Here is a 22,087-nt window from a genome sequence, read left to right on the forward strand (position 1 = left end):
CCGGTTTTACAGCACCTAAGCATTAATATTTGCTTTCTTTAACAGTCAGACAATACATATAGGCTGCAGCAAATGATTGCGTTGTCATTCAATTAGGGATGCGTTGGGCTGGTTACATTTCTGACCCAATCAGGCAACCCTGCATGGCTGACGAGCACTGCAACAAGAATCGTCAGAAAATAATGAATCCAACAGATATTTTAGGACAAAATGTTAATAGGAAATATATATTAAAATCCTTTCTCCCCCCCCCCACAAATCTACCTCTTTTTCTCCAGATGGCAACAATACATAGGCTGGATTTTTACTGGCTCCCTTGTGGCAGGTTAGGAGGCTCATAAATGCTGAGGCTCCCTGATGCAGTCCATCCAACGGAGAGGTTTCTCAGCGATGGGAACAGTGGCGACTCAGCACTTTACCAACCAGAGGTGAATGGCAATTTGGGCAATAAAGGACTGATTAAGGGCTGTTCCAGTAGCACAATGGGTAGCACTGTTGCTTCACAGCGCCAGGGTCCCAAGTTCAATTCCTGGCTTGGGTCACTGTCTGTGCGGAGTCTGCACGTTCTCCCCGTGTCTCCGTGGGTGTCCTCCGGGTGCTCCGGTTCCCTCCCACAAGTCCTAAAAGACGATTTGTTAGGTAATTTGGACATTCTGAATTCTCCCTGTGTACCCGAACAGGCACCGGAATGTGGCGACTAGGGGCTTTTCACAGTAACTTCATTGCAGTGTTAATGTAAGCCTACTTGTGACAATAAAGATTATTATTATTTTCCCGGTGGCAGAGCGCTCCCACCTTCAGTTTAGAGGAAGCAGTATCCCTGAGGTTTCCTGAGTGAGGGTAGATGAGGGAGCTGGTGGTTAATGGTCCGAGGAGGGGACTGTCAGGATAAAGGCCCCCCCCCCCTTTCGCCCTGACACCACCACTAGAGAGTGTTTCCCTCCAATTGTCATGTCCAGTTTGCTTGGCCCTGGCAAAAGAATGAACTCTCTACCATGTATGCATGTGCCTCAAAATAGAATGGGGTAATGTAATTGCCTTGAAGCCTCAGCTGCAGCCATCTCTTTATGGAGCAGTGCCAAAGTTGCAGAGTGGTTAGCCCACTGACTGGGCCAGCAGGGTGGAAGGCGTGGCAGCCTTCTTCAATTGGCTGCCTCACCCACCTGCCGACTCTTGATTGCTTCCTCTTGGCAATAGAGCGGTGGAGGTCTCACCTCCTGCCCAGGCATACTGGCGGCCTGAAAATGCCCCTGATATCAGGACTTCTCACCCCTTTTGAGAAGATTGTGCCCATGATGTGCAAAGGCAGCTCTCTGCCAAAAGAGAATGTCTTATAACACCAGATTAAAGTCCAACAGGTTTGTTTCGAATCACTAGCTTTTGGAGCGCAGTCCTTCCTCAGGTGAATGAAGAGGTGGGTTCCAGTAACAGATATATATACAAAGTCAATGATGCAAGACGATACATTGAATGAGAGTCTTTTCAGTTAATTAAGTCTTTACAGGTCCAGATTGAGCAACTGGAGAGAGGGATAATCACAGGTTAAAGAGGTGTGAATTGTCTCAAGGAGGAGGAGCGGAACAGACATCTACAGGCGCTGAAAGATGCCCTCCTACGAAAGGGATATGGCATTCGACTCATCGATCGACAGTTCCAACGCGCCACAGCAAAAAACCGCATCAACCTCCTCAGAAGACAAACATGGGACACAACCGACAGAGTATCCTTCGTCATCCAGTACATCCCCGGAGCGGAGAAACTACGACATCTTCTTCGCAGCCTTCAATGCGTCGTTGATGAAGACGAACATCTTGCCAAGGTCATCCCCACACCCCCACTACTTGTCTTCAAACAACCACGCAACCTCAAACAACTGCGCAACCACAAACAGACCATTGTTTGCAGCAAACTACCCAGCCTTCAGAACAGCGACCACGACACCACACAACCCTGCCATGGCAATCTCTGCAAGACGTGCCAGATCATTGACACGGATACCACCATTACACGTGAGAACACCACCCATCAGGTATGTGGTACATATTTGTGCGACTCGGCCAATGTTGTCTACCTCATATGCTGCAGGAAAGGATGTCCCGAAGCGTAGTACATTGGCGAGACCATGCAGACGCTGCGACAACAGATTATCGGACATCGCGCGACAATCGCCAGGCAGGAATGTTCCCTTCCAGTTGGGGAACACTTCAGCAGTCAAAGGCATTCACCCTCTGATCTTCGGGTAAACGTTCTCCAAGGCGGTCTTCAGGACACGCGACAACGCAGAATCGCCGAGCAGAAATTTATAGCCAAGTTCCGCACACATGAGTGCGGCCTCAACCAGGACCTGGGATTCATGTCGCATTACATTCACCCCCACCATCTGGCCTGGGCTTGCGAAATCCTATCAACTGTCCTGGCTTGAGACAATTCACACCTCTTTAACTTGTGATTATCCCTCTCTCCAGTTGCTCCTTCTGGATCTGCAAAGATTTAATTACCTGCAAAGACTCGCATTGAAAGTATTGCCTTGCATCATTGACTTTGTCTATATGTATGTTTCTGGAACCCACCTCTTCATTTACCTGAAGAAGGAGCTGTGCTCCGAAAGCTAGTGATTCGAAGCAAGCCTGTTGGAATTTAACCTGGAGTTATAAGACTTCTTACGTGAGGGCAGCACAGTGACACAGTGGGTTAGCCCTGTTGCCTCACGGTGCCATGGTCCCAGGTTTGATCCCGACTCTGGGTCACTGTCCGTATGGAGTTTGCACATTCTCCCCATGTTTGCGTTGGGTTTCACCCCCACAACCCAAAACATGTGCAGACTAGGTGGATTGGCTTAGCTAAATTGGCCCTTAATTGGAAAAAATTAAGTGGGTACTCTAAATTTCTAAAAAAAAATACTTCTTACTGTGCTCACCACAGTCCAACGCCGGGATCTCCATATCATAAAGAGAATGTGTGTGTGTGTACTATGTGTGTTCTGTCTTGTACGTGTGGGCTGTGCAAGGGTGGAAGTTGAGTATATGCCGTGTGTGTAGTGTTTGGGGTGTGGAATTGTATCTGTGTTTGGGTGTGTATGTATGTAAATATGGGGTGTGCCTGTGTATGTGTGTGTGTGTGTGGGGGGGGGGGGGGGGGGGGTGACTGTGAATGTGTGTGTGTGAGGTGTGATTCAGTGTGAATGTGTGCGTGACGGATGTGTGTGCGTATGATGGTGTATGTGGGGTGTGCAAGTGTGGATGTTTGTGTCGGGGTGAGTGTGTGAATATGTGTGGAGGTGTGTGAATGTGTGCGTGTGGGGGGGAGTGAGTGTGAATATATGTGGGAATGTGTGTGGGGGTGTGAGTGTGAATGTGTGTGTGTGGGGGTGTGTGAGCATGAATTTGTGTGTGGGGTGCGTGAGTGTGAATTTGTGTGTGGGGTGTGTGTACGGGGGTGTGTGAGTGTGAATGTTTGAGGGTGTGTGGGGGGTGGGGTCAGTGTGAATGTTTGTTGGGGAGGTGGTAATGTGTGTTGGGGATGTGTGAGTGTTTGTGTGTGGGGGTGAGTGTGAATGTGTATTGAGGGTGTGAATGTGTGGGGGAGGGAGAAGTAAATGTGAATATATGTGGGGGGTGGTGAATGTGTGTTGGGGGAGTGAATGGGAATGTTTTTCAGGTGGGTGTGAATGTGTATGTGGAGGGGCGTGAGTGTGTATGTGTGTGGGGTGAGTGTGATAGTGTGTGGGGGGGGGATGTGAATGAGTGTGAGAGTGTCAATGTGTGAGGGGTGACTGTGAATGAGGGTATGTGTGTTTGTGTGGGGGGTGAGTATGAATGTGTGTGTGTGGGGGGGGTGAGTGTGAATTTGTGTGTGGGGTGTCTGTACGGGGGTGTGTGAGTGTGAATGTTTGAGGGTGTGTGGGGGGTGGGGTCAGTGTGAATGTTTGTTGGGGAGGTGGTAATGTGTGTTGGGGATGTGTGAGTGTTTGTGTGTGGGGGTGAGTGTGAATGTGTATTGAGGGTGTGAATGTGTGGGGGAGGGAGAAGTAAATGTGAATATATGTGGGGGTGGTGAATGTGTGTTGGGGAGTGAATGGGAATGTTTTTCAGGTGGGTGTGAATGTGTATGTGGAGGGGCGTGAGTGTGAATGTGTGTGGGGTGAGTGTGATAGTGTGTGGGGGGGAATGTGAATGAGTGTGAGAGTGTCAATGTGTGAGGGGTGACTGTGAATGAGGGGATGTGTGTTTGTGTGGGGGGTGAGTACGAATGTGTATTGGGTGTGTGTGAGTGTGAATGTGTGTGGAGGGTATGAGTGTGAATGTTTGTGTTGGAGGGTGGGAATATGTGTAGGGGGGATGTATGTTTGAGGGAGGATGTGTGTGTGTCAATTTTGGTGTATCTATGAATATGTTTGTGGAGGACTGTATGTAGGGAGGTGTGAGTATGAATGTATGTGTGTATATATATATATATATATGTTGGGTGCGTTTTTGACAGTGTTTGGCATGGCGTGTTTTTGTTGAGGTTTCAGTGGTTTTCTGTACGTGTGGGTACGCACAGGACAGTGTTCATGAGGGGATGGGTATGAGTACGGGTTGGGGAAGGGTGTCTGTGAAGGTTGCTGGGTTAGGTTTTTGGAGGGCTGTAAGGAAAATTTCACAATTGAAGGTAAAGCCATTCCAGGGTTTTGTGGTAGAACCTAGTTCCTCCACGATATCATATTTGTTTAAATTGTCCTTTAAATGCTGATAATGGTGGGAAAAACCTGGGTGAGTTTTCTACACACCCTCCTCACGTCAATAGGGTCAGGCATTTCTGCCCATTCAGCCTCAGGTCAACATAGCAAATGGTGGCTCAAGATAAGCTCTGGTAGACATCCTGGCAGGTGTGTTGTATCTGCTCTTGCCACATAACATATAATGTGGTTTACATCTCTAGGCATGGGCAGATGTAGGTTCTCCTTTACCACACTTGTGCAGGCAGAGCAGGACCCGAGCCATAACTAGCTCAAGTGGTATTCTAAAGAGTTCACAACCATTCGCCTTCTGAAGCATTCCTGCCGTGTTATAAAAATTCCAGACTCTTCGCAACACCAGTAATTTTTCTGTACCAAAACAAGGAATACAAAGTAATGTATTTCTTATTTTCATTTTACTTACTTAACTAAAACTTTTGGCAGGTGCTGAGCAACAAGTTTCAAATCTCATGGCAACATTTAAACCTGGAATCTCACGCCTTCTTCCCCCGATGAAAATGCATTCTTTAAAAAAAACCTCAATCGTGCAAATAATAGCATTCCATAATCTTGCTATAGCCTTTACTGATCAGATCAAATCTTTCCTGTGTCCACAGAGCTGCCCCTCTGTCAATATGAGGGAGAAGCCGATCACGGGAACCAGTAAAGCGGCTGATACCCTCGAAGCCAGTTCCGTCACCTTCGTCCGCTGATCCTGATTCTCATGTGACAGTGTTCAACATGAATGATGCATATAGTTTGAACAGAAATGTACTCTCTGCAATGAAAATATTGAAATGTTTGTAATGTTCTTATTACTGAATTGAAGCACCTCGGAGAGCATCTTGATCTCTGGAGAAAATGTGAATATCATTGCACTTTCCCGTTAGACAATATGGAATGTTTTGTAATGTTTCTGTGAGATATTTTATGAATAAATATATTTTTTGCAAAACAAAAGACTATCCATTTGGACAACATCATCTGCTGCTGGAGGATCATCAACTCGGTGGAAGACGCCCTTGGGTCTGCCCAAAACCTGTTGGTCTTCCAGTGCAACAAGTTGTCCCTGACCGAGTATTGCAGACTGACACATTCCAAAGTCCAGGACTACGTGCTGAGGGATGCACTGAAGCTTGGCGCAGCTGCTGAAGAGGTGAAATGGTGGAAAGTCACTGTCTAAGACCGTTCAGCCATAGTGAACTCAGGGGCGTGGGACTGTATAGAACCCCCTATATTATATGTATCACAATTGTATTGAAGCACCTCAGAGTGTACTTGATCAATGTAGACAATTTCAATCTCTTTGCACTATTTGGAATGACTCTTATGAAATGTCCCTAATGTTTCTTTGACTGTACTGAAGCACCTCGAGAGTGCAACCTGATGTACGTAGAGGACCTGAATATTATTGCATTTTGTGTGACGGTCACTTTGAAATGTTTGTAATGTTCTTTCAGATATTTTACAAATAAAGTATATTTTTGCCAAATATATCTGTTTGAACCGAAACATTTTTAATGGTATTGAATACACTTTCATGTAGTTAAAATGCTTCACTGAAATTAATTACCGTTAGAATGCAGAGACCCTATTTAGGTGGGCAAATTCACTCAGACCAAGGTGGCATTTCTTCTTGGTTGTTAGCAATTAATTTCTGGGTACTGGTTATATATTTTTCGACACTTTGGTTATTTTGGCAGACCCTTTGAACCATCTTGCAGCTCCCTAGGTGGCACGCACCCCACTGTGAGAGTCCCTAATTGTGCATCAAAAATGTTTTTTTTGCAAAGACTTAGGTGACACAGTCCTTGCCCATAGTCAAAGCCACCTGCAAGGTACAAAAGCAGTGAAGAGACGATGAAGTACATCAAAAAAGAGGCAATTAAGTAATACCAAAATAAATCCTGTATGATCACCAACTCTAGAGCGGGACCCAAACCTGTGCAATTCTAAAAACAATCTGCGGCTCAAATTCTGAATCCGCCACTTTGAGGCATTACACCCTGGCGCTCCAATGCACTAAAATAAGTAAACCACAGAGATGGCAAAGTGTACCCATATATCTGTATAATAAATGAAGAATAGACTGCCACGTTTTAATATAATTAGGCAGCTAAAACACTGCATTCTGTCAAACACAACGATGTTTCTTAAAACTTTACTCAATAAAGAAAAGTAAAATACAAATAAGCAGAAGTATAAATAGGGACATTTACTTAAAGCTACTCATATATGCAAGATGCACATTTCCTTGGCTCACTGAATTTCTGCATGAGCCACACAATAATGCAGAAAATAAATATTTGCGTTTTCATTGTTAATTTAACATACAAAGTGTACTTAAGGGAGTTAGTGTTGTTGGCATTGAATTAAAACTATAAAAGCTTTAATCCCCTTTTGTGTATAAAGTTACAGCTGGAGCCTAAAATCTTTTAGAATACACAGATTTAAAACAAAGGTAATTATTTATTGTCCTTCTAAACATTAAATGGAGTGGAATAAGCAGTCTGCTGACTTCTCACTCATGGCAGTTATGATCTACTATTGCACTCCTTAGAAACTGTCACCACAGATGAATGCACTAGTATAAATATTGTCTAGAATCCCCTTAGGGATCAGTGACTGCTACAGTTCATGTTGTTTACATTTCAAAGCTGCTATAGCTCTATGAACAATAATTATTGATTAATTGATTAAAAGGACAATTGCATTCTCCTTTTCAACATTTTAACAAATGCTAATGAATTTTGAACGCAGATCAGTCTGTTCAAAACAAGGGTACCAGCTACATCAGTGGCTAAAAGTCATAAATTACTGTGCAGTTAAAAAAAATCTGAGCAAATATGAGTTCGCAGCAGGGAACTAATAATGCGCCTCCAGCTGTTCCAGTTAACCTGCAAATGTGGCCATCTGCACCTCAGGAGAGAAAGAAAGAAAAGAAAGATGGTGCCAGGGAGAAAGAGAGGAAAAGAAGGAAATACCGCCAGCACAGGCAGAACCTGTACCCAGAGCAGCAGGGGTGACCTTGCTACTTATGACCAGGCAGACACATACAGTACTAGCAGAAAACTGATAGTATAGTGTATATTAATAGCTTTATGATAGTCGTAGTTCTGTTGTGATTTTTGCAGATTTAATGAGAAAGTAGACTTCCCTTTTAATATTCATGCTGTCATTACATGGTGCCCGTTTATTGACGTGGCATAGCATGTACATAAATCACACAGCAATAAACACTCTAAGGTGGTTCTAAGGGCTCTCAAAACTTCTTAAATTAAAATCACACTTGCTTCTAAACCAGCATATTAACAGCATATTCTGACAAAAGGTTACACCTGAAACCAGGGTTCTGTCTCCACAGATGCTGCCCAACTTGCTGGGCATTTCCAGCATTTTCTGTTTTAATTCTAAATTTCCAGTATGAGCAGTGTTGTGCTTGTGGTTAACAGCACGTAGCAGTTGGTTTATTTGCACCTTCACATTTTTTATCTCAACAACAACTTGTATTTATGTAGCACCTCTAACATATTTAAATGTTCCAAGGCACTCAGAAAAGCTTTATAAAACATTATTTAATACTGATGCCCATAAAGAGATTTTAGGCTGATGATCAAAATCATGGTCAAAGAGGTATGTTGGAAGGAGCGTCTTAAAGGGTGAAAGAGAAACAAAAGCAGTCTGGTTTAGGGAGGGTATTCCTACAGCTAAGGGCCAAGGCAACTAAAGGCACGGACGCCATTGGTGACGTGATTTAAATTAGGGTGCTCAAAAGGCCTGAATTTGTAGTTGTGGTCCTGGAGAAGATTACAGATATCGGTGGGGGAGGGAGGTCACGAAGGGATTTGAAAAAAGCATGAGAGTTTTAAAATCAAAAATCTGCTTAACCAGGAGCAAACGCACTGGCAATTCAGGGAGTGCAGGCATGATGTGTGAATGGGGCATGATGAGAACGAAGACACAGACGGCACAGTTTTAGATGACCCCAAGTATAGGGAGGCTAGACTGGCGGGGAGTGCATTGGGATGTTTAAGTCTCGAATTAACAAAGTCCTGGACGAAGGCATCAGCAGCAGTGCAGCAGAGGTTAAGTAAGTGAAAATAAACAGTCTTAGTGATGGTGAGGCAAGGTCTTTGGAAGCTCACCTTAGGGTCAAATACGACAGACAGCAAGGTTGCGAGTAGTCTGATTCAGCCACAGTCAGTTGAAAGGGAGAGGGATTTTCACATGTTAAAGCTTTCTCCGTCAGGCAAGAAACTTAGATATGGATTTCAGTTATTACAAATCAAACTAAACTGGACTGAGAAAGATTTCAGAAATACCCAATATTGTGATTGCAGCATTGGTTAGGACAAATCACTTCAATGTTAGCTATCATGCACCAATGTGTCCTGTATATCCAAATCTATATTTATATCATTACATTTACACCTAGATGAACATATTAAAGCTGAATGGTTGATTCTTTTGCCAATATGGGATTCTAATATATTGACAAATTAAAAAGGTACCACATTAGTTTGTCCATTTTCACTGATATAATACAAATTATAAGCAAAATACAGGGAGACAAGGTAAAGAGGCAAACTGAGGTATGGATTATAAAGCAGCAATTGAAGTGATCATAAAAGGACTTTAGTTTTATAGCTGTGCGCAAGGTGCAGAATGGTGTATTTATCATTTAATTACTTAGTGCGATTCTTCAAGAAGAAATTGCACTTCAACTTGACAGAAACATATACAAGACAAAGCTTGCTGACTTGATATTTATGGAAATATTGCTTTGCGCAAAGGTTCTAATTTATAAGTTTAAACAATTCAGAGATAATGGTGCTCAGTCAATATATTTTTATATTTGCATGCACTAAATTATTTAGTTGGGCAGCAAGAATGAGAAAAAAAATGACACACATTGTGAAACAGAACAAAAGAAGCAATACGCTGTGGTGGGGAAACAGCGAGTTGCTGTTTATTTCCTAAAATTCTGATGGGGATACTCTCGCCGTTCCAACAATTTAACCCACCCTATTGCTTCAACGAGAAGCCACATTTTAAAATAAGATGTCTGATTGGAATTGGTTTCCAATGTGCAAGAATTGGTTTCTGTCTCAAACCATCCTAACAGAGAGGAGAATAAAATAAAAAGCACACAAATTTGAAAATTCTGCAAGTTGTTGAGAAGAATGTCACGAGAAAGTTATAAATATTGTCTTGGGAAATGTGTTAAAAATATTATTCCACAGTTACTCATTGATTATTTTACTTAAACCTTGAGTGTTGAAAATTAAAACGAATTTTAAAAAGTATTAGAAACATGCTTCAGATTTGAGTTTTTAAATACATGCCGCCGTGTTTCAGAATAATCCATGATAAAATATGACAGCTTTCAAACATCTCCAAAGTGGATAGTTCCATACAAATAATTCCCAAAGTAAAAATAGAGCTTAACACAATGGGCCACAATTTGCTGTGGGAGGGAATCTAATGGGATCTTGTTTAGGTTTCAAGTGTGTATCTCCTTAATCAATGGGGTTGAAGGGTTATGAAATGAACAGTGGAAAGACCCAGAAGGAAGTCCATTAAGACTGGGTGAATTCAATATCATATCAGGTATGAAAAGCGAAATACATGGGGAAATACTGATTGGATTGAGAGCGAGAGGGAGAGAGAAAATTAAGAGAAAAATAAGCAAGCTTTAACTTTAAAATCTCCAACAATAATTAAATCGACACTTATGATAGTTTCAGTACCAGAGAAGCTGATCGGTCATAATCAACGTTTATCACATTGCTAAAATGGAAAATATATTGAAATGCCAAGGCCTATCCTTCTGTAAGATAAAAGTAAATTACTACGGATGCTGGAATCTGAAACAAAAATAGAAAATACTGGCTAATTTTTCTGTGGTAAGTTTACTTCAATTACAGCAACTTCGTGCCACTCCATGTACTTCAATAGTGAGCCATTGAGGTATAACTGAACTATTGTTTAAATGGAGTACTAAATAACAACAGCATTGTCCAAGGTTATTGGTAATTGTACTGTATTACATCATACTTTTAAGGAATCGTGATATATCATTTTAAAATAACATTATTTGGTTTTGACCCATTTTTCTGGTAACCAGCATTTGGAAAAAGTTGACTCCTGCGAAAAGAAAGGGAAGCTGTTTGACAGTCCATTGTCCTTTGATCACATATCTGTTTCCACCTCCGCAACATTGCCCAGCCTCAGCTGCCCAAACTCTCATCCACACCGTTGAGATTGGATTATTTCAATACATTAGCCTCCCACATTCTATCGTTCCTAAACTTGAGAACATCCAAACTTTTGTGGTCTTTATCTTACTCGTATCAAATACCATTTACCCATCACCCCTTTGCTTGTTGAATGACACTGGCTCCTGGTTAAGCAACGCCTTGATTTTAAAATTCTCATTCTGTTTTTCAAATCCCCCTATGATCTCCCTATCCCTGTAATGTCTCCCAGGCCCAAAAAGATTTCTCCACCCATCCAAACCTGCCCTCTTGAGCACCTCTGATTTGAATTGCTGCCGCCTCAGCTCTAGCTCCGAAATTCCCTCACAAAACTTCTCTTTCCTCTAAGATTCTCCTCAACACCTACCTCTTTGATCAAGTGTTTAGCCATCTGTCCTAATATTGTCTTATGTCTGTTTACGTTTTGCTGTATAATATTGCTGCAAAGTCCATTGGAATGCTTTATTACTTTAAAACACTATATAAATAGAATTTACTGTTGATTGTCTAAGGACCTAGGAATGCTGGAAGTTGTAGTCAAGCATTTTCAACTCCCAGCATATAAATCACAATTTAAAAGTTAGCTGGTAAATGCTGTAGCCAAGCTTTGCTGTAAATTATTTTTATTCTTAAAAAGTAAACCTATAAGCAGTACAGGGGTGATCTACCTGCCATGCTGCGCTCGAAAAGCAGCGCGCCACAGCGCAACGTGGCCAGTAACTGACGGGAGACCCTGCTCCTGGGATCTTCCCGACTCGCTATGCCTTGCAAGACCGAACGCGATCTTACGAGACATCACAATGTGAAGCCCACCCCTTGTGGGCGGGATCACTTATTGGAAATCTGCATATTAGAGCGAGACAGCTAGTCTCACTCTAATATGCAGTTCTCTGAGGTAACCAAGATGTTGGGATCTGTCCCCTTCACCTTGGAGAAGCGCTGTTCAGTGCTGGTCTCCACAAATGGGGACCAGACAAAATGGCACTCGTAGGGGTTTCCCAGGGGATTGGAGACCCTGAGGTGCATGCCCTAGGGGCGGGGTGGCACCCAGGCACAACAAAGGTGCCCAGATGGCACTGCCAGGGTGCCAGGCTGGCAGTGCCAAGGTGACATTTTATGCGTGGCAATGATCGGGCCGGGGGTGCATTGCGCTGGTGTTGGGGCCGGTAACTCCCTTATAGTGAGTTGGGGCTTGCAGGTGGGTTCAGGGATCGTGTCGGGACCTCTTCAAATAGCAGAGCTCCTCAGTGCAGAAAACGGGACTGAGTGAGGCCTCGAGCGTGCGTTCCCCGCTGGGGTCCCATATCTAACTGCATGGGCATTAGATAGTGCGCTGTTTCTCAGCGCTATGGGACTCCCTTCCCATTTGGTTAGATTGGGCCCTAATATCTTTTCACCTGAGATAAATGCATCGTTCTGATAGTATGGTAGCTGATGTCATGCAAACACAACAATATTTTTGTGCCTTTCAGGTAGACTGAGGTGTTTCTTATGCACGCTGGAGAGATTCATTGCAACATAACAAAAACTATGTTCAACTTGACAGCAAGGTTCACACTGTAAATACATTGAATAGCTTGAGCATAATGCTGTAATAAAGAGGACTCTTGGCTCCAGCAGCAACATCCCCTCCCCAAAACGGGAATACTTGGTTATTTCACATTTTTTCAAGATAAATTGAATCTATAAGTTGTCGGCCGTGGCTCAGTGGTCGCACTCTTGCCTCTGGGTCAGTTGGTTGTGGGTTCAAGCCCCACTCCAGAGATTTGGCCGTATAATTACTGAAGGAGTAATTGGAGTAATTTTTCATTGGATGTACACAAATTTAAATGATGTCCACAGGGACTAGATCGAGCACAAGCTCTTTCAGCAATGAATTTAGAGGAAAAAGGTGAAATTGGATCAATCTTAAAACGTACAAAAAGGCAAAAAATTACAATTTAGATTGGATTTGATTTGTGCAGTGAAAAGTATTGTTCTGCGTACAGTCCAGACAGATAGTTCCATACATGAAAAAACATAGGACATGCATAAATACATAATGTAAATACATAGACACAGGTATCAGGTGAAGCATACAGAGCGTATGTAGTACTACCCAGTAGAGAAGATGTGTGAAAGATCAGTTCAGTCCATAAGAGGGCCATTCAGAGAGGTGGGGTTTGCGACCAGAGCCAAAAACAGTGACTTTAGTATTTGTTACATCTTTGTGTTTAGCTAACTGGAAGAAATTGCCGTAACCATGACTCAATACGAGACATGCAGTCTGATAATGCAAGAGGCAATAGGTGAAAAAGATTTTTGTTGTACCTTCCCTCAGGAGATCTAGTGGTTGGAGATTGTTTCTGAGATTTTAGGCCTTTTAGGTTAAACTACCTCTTCTTGCTCCAAGTTTCTGATGTCATTCACAGAAAATACAGTGCAGAAGAGGCCCATTGAGTCTGCACCGACACATGAAAAACACTTCACCGACCTGCCTATCCCATTTACCAGCACTTGGCCCAGAGCCTTGAATGTTATTATGACGTGCCAAGTGTTCATCCAGGTACCTTTTAAAGGATATGAGGCAACTCGCCCCATCACCCTCCAGGGCAGTGCATTCCAGACCATCACCCCCCTCTGGGTAAATCACTTTCCCTCACATACCTGCTAAATCTCCTGTCCCTCACCTTGAACTTGTGTCCCCACATGACTGACTAAGGAGAACAGCTACTCCCTATCCATTCTGCCCATGCCCCTCAATCTAGTACACCTCGATCAGGTTGCCCTTCAGTCTTCTCTGCTCCAACAAAAACAACCCAAGCCTATCCAACCTCTCTTCATAACTTAAATATTCCACCCCAGGCAACATCCTGGTGAATCTCCTCTGCACCCCCTCCAGTGCATCACATCCATCCTATAATGTGGCGACCAGAATTGCCCACAGTACTCCAGCCGTGGCGTCATCAAAGTTTTATACAACTCCAATATGATCTCCCTGCTTTTGTAATCTATGCCTCGATTGTTAAAGGTTAGTGTCCCATATGCTTTTTTCACCATCTTGTTAACCTGCCCTCCTGCCTTCAGGGATCTATGGACAAACACACCAAGGTCCCTTTGTTCCTCGGAACTTCCCAGTGTCATTCCATTCGTTGAGTACCTCCTTGTCAAATTTTTCCATCCAATGTGTATCACCTCACGCTTTTCAGAGTTAAATTACATATGCCACTCATCTGACCATCCCGTCCATATCTTCCTGCAACTCAAGACACTTAACCTCACTGCTAACCACTCGGTCAATCTTTGTGTCATCAGCAAACTTACCGATCCTACCACCACATAGTCATCTATATCGTTTATATAAATGAAAAACAATAGGGGACCGAGCACAGATCCCCGTGGTACGCCACTGGACACCAGGTTCTAGTCACCAAAGCAATGGTCTGTCATCACCCTCTGTCTCCTACTAAGCCAATTTTGAATCCAGCTTATCAAATTACCCCGTAATTGTGCATTTGCCTTCTTTGTAAGTCTCCCATGTGGGACCTTGTCAAAGGCTTTGCTGAAATTCAGAGAAACTGCCCTCTTCTACCCACCCGGTCACCTCCTCAAAAATTCAATCAAATTTGTTCGGCATGACCTTCCTCTGACAAAACCATGCTGACTATCCCTGATCAAACCTTGCCTTTCCAAGAGGAAATAGATCCTCTCCTTCAGAATTTTCTCCAATAGTTTCCCTATCACTGATGTGAGACTCATTGGTCTGTAGTTCCCAGGCTTATCTCTACAACCCTTCTTAAATAGTGGAACCACAATCGCTGTTCTCCAGTCCCCTGTCACCTCTCCCGTGGCCAAAGAGGAATTAAAATTTTGGGTCCTCCTTCACCTCCCACAGCAGCCTGGGACACATTTCATCCAGACCTGGAGATTTGATCACTTTTAAGCCTGACAACACTTCCAATACCCTCAGTCACTCCGTCTGTCAATTTGCTCAAGCACCTTGCAGTCTCTCTGTCTGAGTTCCATATTTACCTCCTCATTCTCTTGGGTAAAGACAGATGTAAAGTATTCGTTCAGCACCCTCCCAATGCCCTCTGGCTCTACCTACAGATTGCTCCCTTGGTCCCTAATGGGTCCTACTCATTCCCTAATTATCCTCTTCCCATTGATATACTTATAGAATATCTTGGGATTTTCCCTACCTTTACCAGCCAGAGCTTTCTCATATTGCCTCTTTGCTCTCCTAATTGCTTTCTTAAGCTCCATCCTGCACTTTCTGTTCTCCACTAATGCCTTTGCTGATTTGCTCCCCTTGTACTTGCTAAAAGCCTCTCTTTTCCTTCTCATCGTATCTATGGTCATCCATGGCTCTGGGCCTGGTTACTACTTCCTAACACCCTAGAGGGAAAATGTTGGGTCTGTACTCTCCCCATTTCCTTGTTGAACGCTCCCCATTGCTCCTCTGTAGATTTCCCCACATGTAACTCTTCCCAGATCCTGCCTTATTTCACTAAATTTCTCTCCCCCAATCCAAAACCCTTTTTTGCAATTTGACTTACTTCTTTGTCCATAACAAGCTTAAATTGTACCATGTTGTAGTCAATATCACTAAAATGCTCCCTCACCAACATCTCAATCACTTGTCTGGTTTCATTCCCCAGAATTAGGACCAGCACTGCGTCATCTCTTGTTGGGCCCGCTACATATTGACCTAAAAGGTTCACCTGTATACATTTTAAGAAATCCACTCCATTTAAGCCTGTACCACTACTACTATACCAATTAATGTTGGGAAAGTTGAAATCACCTAATATTGTTATTATTTTTACACACCTCTGTAAATTGCGCACATATATGCTCCTCAATTTCCCGCTGACTATCTGGGGGTCTATAATAAACACCGAGCACTTTTTTTATTCCTAAGCTCTACCCACAAAACGTCAACCACGTCTCCATGATGGCTACTATATCACAATTCCATGTGTCCATCCTTGCCTTTAACCCATCCATTTTACTTGCAATATTCCTGACATTAAAGTAGAGGCGATCCATCCTTGCTGGACCCGGAATCCGTGTTCAATTCTGGCCTCGGGTGACTGTCTGTGTGGAGTTTGCACTTCCTCCCTGTGTCTGCGTGGGTTTCCTCTGGGTGCTCCGGTTTCCTCCCACAGTCAAAAGATGTGCAGGTTAAGTGGATTGGCCATGCTAAATTACCTCTTAGTGTCCAAAAGGTTAGCTAATAGATAGAACAGTACAGCACAGAACAGGCCCTTCGGCCCTTGATGTTGTGCCGAGCAATGATCACCCTACTCAAACCCACGAATCCACCCTATACCCGTAACCCAACAACCCCCACCGTAACCTTACTTTCTAGGACACTACGGGCAATTTAGCATGGCCAATCCACCTAACCCGCACATCTTTGGACTGTGGGAGGAAACCGGAGCACCCGGAGGAAACCCACGCACACACGGGGAGGACGTGCAGACTCCGCACAGACAGTGACCCAGCCGGGAACCGAACCTGGGACCCTGGAGCTGTGAAGCATTTATGCTAACCACCATGCTACCGTGCTGCCCTAAATGTTAGATGTTACTGGGTTACAGGGATAGGGTGGGACGTGGGCTTAAGTAGGGTGCTCCTTCTGCACTGTAAATTCTATGCTGTGTCCCTATTCTGCTAAATGTCTGTGCCCCCTCCCCGTGCCAAATTAGTTTAAATTCCTCCCTAAACTTGCACTAGCAAACATGCCAGCAAGGATGTTTTAGTCCCACTCTGGTTTAGATAGATACTGTCTAGCTTGTGCAGATTCCACCTTCCCCAGAAACGGTTTCAGTGATCCAGTAACTTAAACCCCTCCCTCCTGCACCAACTCTTAAGCCCCGCATTCATCTGCGCTATTCTCCTATATCTGTACTCGCTAGCATGTGGCACAGGGAGTAATCCAGAAATTACAACCCGTGAGGTCCTACCTTTTAGTCTACTGCCTAGCTATGAATTCTTGATGCAAGAGCTCATCCTTCTTTCTACCTATGTCACTGGTACCAGCATGTACCATGACCTCTGCAGTATCACCCTCTCTCTTCAGGATGCCCTGCAGCCGTTTCACTCTGGCAACACACCATCCTGGAGTCACGTTGACAGTTGCAGTAGCGCCGATCTGTTCCCCTGACTATAGAATCCTGTATTACTATTGTTCTGCCTCTCTTACCCTTCTATACAGAAAGGCTGTTTGTGCTGCCAGAAGCTTGGCTCTATCTGCATCAGCTTCCAAAGTGGAATACCAATTTGTGAGCAGGACCCCAGGGGATTCCTGAACTATCTGCCTGCTCCTCTTGGACTGCCTGATGGTCATCCATTCCCTTCCTTCCTCAAGTCCTTTCAGCTGCGGTGTAACCACCTTTCCAAACGTGCCATCCGTGGTGCTGTCAGACTCATGGATGCTCTACAGTGTCCCCAGCCTCTGTTCCAGCTCTGAAACTCAAGCTTCCAGGTGCTGCAGCTGGACACACTTCCCGCACACAAGCTGGCTCTCTGGAAATGTGCCCAGCTGCCCACATAGGGCAGGAGTAGCCCTGATAGTCCCTGCTGCAAGGCCACTGATCACCTTTCAGGATAAGTAGAAAATGAAAGGAGCACCGAACGCCTTCCTCACCGAACTCCTTCAGTTACAAAACTTGGACTTAAGCACTCTACTGCAGCCGAAAGTAGCACTCCAGGGCAAACAAAGTCAACACTGTAGGATGGTCCACTTTTATACTGTCCAAATCTAGTCTCTGGAAACCAGTTATCTAAGTAACTAGTTGTTGCAGCTGCAAGCAGAGCTGTATGCTTTTATAAAAAAGAAAACCATTAACTTCTGGAGTTGAACATTTTCCCCATAAAATACTGCATGTGACTTAGCTGTTACAATTCTGACAATACATATCTCAGCACATGTTTACATTTGTAATATCAATTATAAATAGAATTCACATTTTCATTTTCACAAATGTCTGAAGCAACTAAGACAAACTATAATAGGTTTTATATGAAGTTAAGAACCCTATGCCACACCACAACTATTTACAAGTCAAAAAGTAGTATTAAACAGGACTTAGGCCACGATCAATTTTCCTTTATTGTATTAGAGGCCGATTTTGTCCATAAGTAAAGCAAGCACTATTTTTAATTTAGGCAGCTGGGCAACCAGAACCTGTAATTTTATTTGTCTAACCCAATCCAGTACTCCCCATTTTGCATTTAATATTTCCTCTCAGCCAGCAAACAGTCCCATACAATGCCCAGATGAGGAGGCAAGCCAAACCCTTTCAAGAGTGGTATAAGGTGGCTCTTCCTCCATTCTGTCACTTGATCCAACGTACAATTGAGAGGCAGAAATTTGCAGAGTGGAGAATATCAATGTGAGTTCACATTGCGCCAGTGTGTTGTAGCATGTAAAATACCAATCTGCCCAGCTTCATTCCAACTCAGAAATAAAGTGATAATGTGCATGAATTATTTAAAAAGCGCACCTAACGGTTTGAAATATGCAACAATCTTTATTGGACTTCTTTCTGCTGAAGACACTCAGTGCTGTCCAGTGATCTGTATCTGCTGCAACACTTGTCTTATTAATGTTGCTTTTTAAACAGCTGTGTTCTTTTACTGTAAATTTATGAAAATTTCAGGCCTAATCCCATGAGTCCGGCTGCAGAGGGAACATTCAACAACCATAGCTCTATAAGCACTAGACTTATTGAACCACTGATTGTCCCCAAAATGATAGTCTAATGACTGCAGGCAAGGACATATCGAGTATTAGCCACATGTAGTGGCAAACAAACCCACACGAGAAGGCAGAAGCTTGTACTTAAATGGGTTCCCTTGTAAATGGTGAATGTTTTCACCGCGTATAATCACACCCAATTTTCAAAAACTCCCATTTTCTTATTTATGGGAACATCAATGCTACAGTATGGTTCTTTCTTTAAGTTGGAGTAATTTACTTCAAACTAGCACATTTAATGGTGAACAGATCTTTGAGAATATACCAGAGGGATGTGGCTCAGCCACATGTAACTCAATATATGTCAACAGCTGTAAAAATATTGGTTGGGGTAGGCAGAAAAAAATCCATACGCACAGATCATGTGCCCTGCTTACTAGTTATAAGTGCTTTCAGATTTCCCCCTTGCAAACAGTAATTGGGTAATTCTGGCATGAGCAGTCATAAAACCAGAGGTTTTCTTTGAGGTTGGATGATCAAAAAGGCTGTAAATGAAAATGATCTTAATGTCTGAGGCCTACTGAGTGACCATGGCTCTGTCTGTAGCATAAGGGTTTGTTCTAATCTTTCCAACTGCAATGTTTCAGCAGCCCATATTCCTGGGGAGTTCACAGCTCCCCAGGGTGAACATACAGTAAATTCTAGCTAATCCCCTCTGCATACAAATGAGCCCCTGGTACTTGAAAACTGCAGGACCAGACGGCTTGAATACACTGCTGGTTTTCTGGTCATATGCTTTAGCAAGCAAACAGAAAAACAAATGACAAACAAATATTACATGATGCACAATATATACTTGATGTTGCCAAACACAATTTCAGATAAAGTTTACAAAGCTGCCGGTAACGCTGAAGCTAAAATGCCCGCAGATTAGTCTCCAGATGACACGCATCCATTGCAATCATTGTGGCTGAGTTGGGAATTCAGACTCACCACAGTCTGGAGTCCAGTCCGGGCTATAGTCCTTTCCCTTTCTCAGCTAGACGCATACTTCCTTGCGAAATCAAAAGGCTTACTGTCACTCTTCCGATGGTGCAGCCTTCCTGCTATGATATGTATGGAGGTGATGAGGAATCAGAATGCTGCTCTGGCACCACTATGGAGCCCTGAGGTTTTGCCCAATTTAGCTAGGGACCTTATAAAAGTAGAGCTTGTCTGCTTTCATGCATGCTAAAATCCCTCAGTTGTATTGCAGTGTGCTAACTGTGTATAAAAAGAACAATGGCTTCATGAAAATCATTGCTCATACTGTTTCACTGAAATCCCTAATGCACTGCCTGATGGTTAGTTTGATTTTCCTTAAATATAATTCACAGCCTTATATTGTATCATTGTGGAGGGCTTCCTTCACCCCTTCACTACATCTGTGATAAGAAAATATGTGTTTTGATTTAAAACATTGGGAATGTCCATATATATATACATATATATAAACAAATGCATGTTTAAATTTATATGAAAATTCATCACCACATACATTGTTAACTAGTCATTACAGAAGGGCTATTTTTTTTTTACATTCCAATGAAGGAATTCTCCTTAGATTAGAATTGACCCTATTGTCTACAAGTCGTGAAGTGAACATGAGGTAAGGGCAGACTAATCATAGAGAAATTCAACAGTACTGTTCATTAGGCTATTCAATTATCAGAAGCATTGTATAATTTTGAAGAAAACAGAATGGAATTAATGGAAATGTTCAAACATTAAAGAAAACATGAAATGCTGCATTAGGAAAACCACAGGTCGCTTGCTTGTCTTGTACTGTTGACTCTGTAGAGACTGCACTACACTTCACCACAAAGAAAAAAAAACATCAATCCTAAAAACCTTCTGCACCTTATAAGGTGTTTTTAAAACACAGAGTACATGGAGAAAAAAAATGAAATATTAAATGACATTTGAACGGAGAACTCAAATTTGACGAAGAAATACAGCGTTTCGCGCTGAAAGCGAACTTAATGTTTCTGAACTATGAAAAAACTTAAGGACACTTGGATCAGCAAACAAATATTTAAGATATTGAAAGCTTATCCAAATGAATGTGTGTCAGAATAATGTGGCAGTGTGCATGCCTATTTATGGGACAGGAATTGGAAAATAAATCATTTAACCCAGTTTGCCCTCCCCATGGGGAGAAAAGATGATAATTTCACTGCCCAATGATGTGACAATTCACTACAGTGATATAAAAAAATGACAAATCACATTGGCCTTGTGGCACAGCAGGTTAGAGCATTAACACATTGTGCCATGGAGTGTTAGGACTTGGGTTTGTGATTCAGCGACGTCATGTGGCAAGTCCAATGCCAGGGTCATAGGACTGCATTAAGATAAGAAGAACTGCACTTCCCCTAAAGAAATCGGAGACTGGAAATGGGAGTTACTAACGTCATTTACTGGCACGTGCTTACATCCTGGTGAAACAATAGCATTTGCAAAACATTGATTGGGTTACACTTACACTCCATCCAATTGCTTGGAGAAAAGTGGCTGGCAGAAGGACATTACATGGGATATTCTTCAGAATAGGCCAAAACCAAATCATGTTAGACTCCTGTTCCAGAATGACATAGAATATACAACACAGAAACAGGCCAATTGGCCAAACAAGTCCATGCTTCACTTGTGTTTTCTCCCATTTTTTCTCATCTAAATTTACCATCATTCTCTTCTCCATCAGACGTTTGTCTAGCTTTCCATCAAATGCATCTTTATTATTCAACCACTCCCTGAGGTAGCAAGTTCCACATTCTCACCATTCTTTGGATAAACAAGTTTCTTCTGAATTCTCTACTGGATTTCTTGGAGACTATCTTGCATTGGGAGCCTCTAATTATGCCTTTCCCTTTACCAGGAAATATCCTCTCTCTGTATCCGTTCTATCAAAACCTAAGGACCTTGATTACATCACCACTAAGCCCTCTTTTTTCAAGGAAAAGGGGACCTAGCCTGTCAATCCTTACCTGATATGTATTCGTACACATTTATGGTATCATGCCTGTAAATATTCTCTACACCCTCTCCAGTGCCTCCATATCATTTTTATAATGCGGTGATCAGAATTGCCACACATTATTACTCACAGGTGTGGTCAACCATGGTTCGAAACTGGTATAATGTAACTTCTTGTCAAGCCTAAGCCCAGCAAAAAAAAAGCTGAAGTACTCGGTTTGCTTTTATGTCCTTGCTAATCTGTGGCACAGCTTTTAGTGATTGGTGTATTTGTTCTCCGAGACCCCTTTGTTCCTCTATCCCAACTGGACTTGCACCTTCCAAGTAATAAATAACCTTCCTATTCTTCCTGTCAAAATTTGCCACCTCACATTTGCTCTGGTTGAACTCCATTTGCTAATTATTTGCCCA

At 42.9% G+C, this 22,087-nt stretch overlaps 1 protein-coding gene across 3 annotated transcripts in view; it reads right to left on the reverse strand.

Annotated features, from left to right (window-relative positions):
• The window catches only part of znf423 (zinc finger protein 423), a 423,129-nt gene that overhangs the window by 54,355 nt on the left and 346,687 nt on the right, over positions 1–22,087 (reverse strand). The gene's annotated exons all lie outside the window — the stretch shown is intronic.

This window comes from Scyliorhinus canicula, chromosome 9 (genome assembly GCF_902713615.1).
Source record: "Scyliorhinus canicula chromosome 9, sScyCan1.1, whole genome shotgun sequence".
In the NCBI taxonomy this organism is placed as follows: domain Eukaryota; kingdom Metazoa; phylum Chordata; class Chondrichthyes; order Carcharhiniformes; family Scyliorhinidae; genus Scyliorhinus; species Scyliorhinus canicula.